This window comes from Charadrius vociferus, unplaced genomic scaffold, assembly GCF_000708025.1.
Source record: "Charadrius vociferus isolate BGI_N301 unplaced genomic scaffold, ASM70802v2 scaffold67, whole genome shotgun sequence".
In the NCBI taxonomy this organism is placed as follows: domain Eukaryota; kingdom Metazoa; phylum Chordata; class Aves; order Charadriiformes; family Charadriidae; genus Charadrius; species Charadrius vociferus.
Window position 1 is genome coordinate 2,484,598 of NW_009649485.1, and position 2,772 is coordinate 2,487,369.

Genomic DNA, 2,772 nt, shown 5'->3' on the forward strand with positions numbered 1-2,772 from the left:
TAGGCTCTGGGCCGGCGGCTCTGGTGAGGGCGCGGAGATGGCTGCCGTGCCAGAAAGACTGGGCTCCCTGGGGACCTCCGCACCACAGCTCTGCGTTTCTCGTTGCTGCCAGCCTGGATGCTGTAGTGACGTCCCCAAACTGCAAACCAACCGGTGCTGGCGATTTAAAAGTATTAAAGTGAGAGAGAAAAAAAAAAGACATCTTGCGTGGAACACCCATCCTGAAATGAATGATGAGCTTCATAATGAGGGGCATTTGAGATACATGGGTGGATGAAATTTTATAGCTGTGGGAGGTGAGGCAGAGATAAAATTTTCAGCTTGAAGCAATTGGTTTTGGCTCTGTAACAAACCCTTGACATGGCCGTGACTCACATAACTGCCTGGGATAATGCAATGCTACTTAAACAACTCGTTAACAGAGGCAATTGTGATTGTGCAGCTTATTACCAAGGCTGGATTCAGGAGGACGTGGTGGTGCAATTTTTTTTTAAAAAAAAAAGTACCTGAATAAAATGTGAAGCATTTTCACTAGTTAGTGAGCAGCAAACATCCCTTTTTCTATTTTGATAAGCTGTGAACTCATTACCAGTTTGAGCCTTGCTCATCAAATTCATAATCATATGTGCCACTACAATGCAACTACTCTCTCTTATTTTGAGGTTATATTGTGAGGTGCCACTATCAAAGGAAGAGGATCAAGACGTTTTGGCTCCAGGGAGACAGACCCTCTGTAGAGAAGTCTGTCTGATTTTCAGCAGAGTCATCAGTGAATTCAGTGATGAAGAGTTGTAAAAAGCACATCATTCTTATGAGGTATTTTATTTTTTTATTCCATTTTCCAGACAGACTCGTGAGGCACAGGGAGGGCAGTAATGGTTATAAGGCCACACAGGAAATGTAGCACAAAACATGAGCATACTCAGCTGCTGTTCTTACAGTTATTTCCTGGAGAGGTCCACTTTATATACCAGGTGATGAGTGTTAATTTATTTTGAACATTGATTCACATACAAATTGTTGAAGCTAAACCACAGAGGACCCTGTTGTATTCCTGTCACCAAAGTACACAGCAATGCTCTGATAACTTCAGGTGCATTCTTACAGCTCTGCCATTAAAACACTGGTGAGTTAAAGTAATCTAGGTAACAACATGAAAGTAAGTATCAAAGACATCACTCTGTTTCAAAATTCCGTGTAAATTTGTCAAACCAAGTTGCTTTTAAATGGAAGTAGAGTTTATCTATGCTAGGTATATCTATATTTTCTCATTGTGCAGACACATTACTATGAGACGTAAAGTAGACAAAACATAAAAAAGCTATAGGTCAGTTGCTTTCCTTCACATCTCATTATCTTCATACAGCCTTGAGAGGGAAACCGCAGCATACGCCATTCAGTCTATTAACTGAATCACACTCATACTTCTTCAGCCAAATATCTGCTTCCATTTCTGATTACAAGCCCAGATTGTGCTTCAACCAGAAATTTTGCTATCTGAAGGACAAGCTCTCTTTAGGATGAGTCATGCCCTTTTTTTTTTCAGAATATCAATAATTGTACAGACACTTTCACAAATATCTGGGTCTCTGTTTTTATGATGAGACAGCAAATGACAAGGTGGCAGCTAAATGACTAGGCCGTAGCTCTGAAAAGCAAACCCTCAAGATGACAGTGAATCACGAACTGGGAATGAGTCAGAAATGTCATACTGCTGCCAAGAGTCGAGAGTGACAAGAGTGACCTATGAGGAAAGACTGAAATAACTCAGTCTAGAAAAGGTAAAATGGGCAAAAAAGAGCATTGCAGAGGGAGACGTACATTGTTCTGCATGACCACTGGAAAATAACGGAAGGAGCAAGGAGATTATATTGCAAAATAATATTGTACCTGTGAGCTGAGGACAACACTGTCATTACCTAGGAGGATTGCATTATGTCTGTCACTGGAAATTTTAAGAGCAGGTTAGACAAACGTCTTTCAGGAATAGTTCAAGTAAAGTTGATCCTGCCTTGAGACAAGGGACTGCACTAAAAGAACTGAGGATGCCTTTCATGGGAGTTTTCAGGATTTATCCTTCCAGGAGCTTTTCTGATCTCTGCAGTGCGTCAGAAAATGAGATACTCTATACTGCCCTACAGAGGCTGAAAGCCTGCAGCTTTCCATTTCTGTTTTACAGTCTTTTGGTTCAGAAATGTCATTATGAGAACAGTTTCATGTTGTCTCTGGCTGATTCATTGCTTGTAATGCAGAGTACTCGATTGCTTACTATTTCTTGATACTCAGCTGAATTATTCCGTTGCTCTTTATTAAATTAAGGTCCAAACCGATGTCAGCTTTCTGAAAAGACTAACATGACCCTCTTCCAAATCATGGTGGGAACAATTTGGTTGTAACCCTTCGGTCCTAGAAATGCATTACCTTAAACTTTGACACAGTTGCCTTTGCTGCACAATTCTCGGTTTTCTATTGCCTGACTCTCAATGTCCCGATGTTTACATTGCTATCCCCAGAATTTCCTACAGCATAGTCCCATTTCGGGACACTAGTGCATACATAGCAGTCCCTCTGAACTAGCCATATGTCTTTCCAGGGGGAAGTTGCTAGCTTCTGCTCTGTGTTGCTACAGGATTTCTCAGTTGGTGGTAGAGGAGTAGAACTGAAATACGGTTACAATGGAAAGACATGCTCTCACCATCAGGCTTATTAAACTCTTCCTGTGACCATGCATGCAGTAATATCTGTTTAAATCTACAGAAACATTTGCAATCG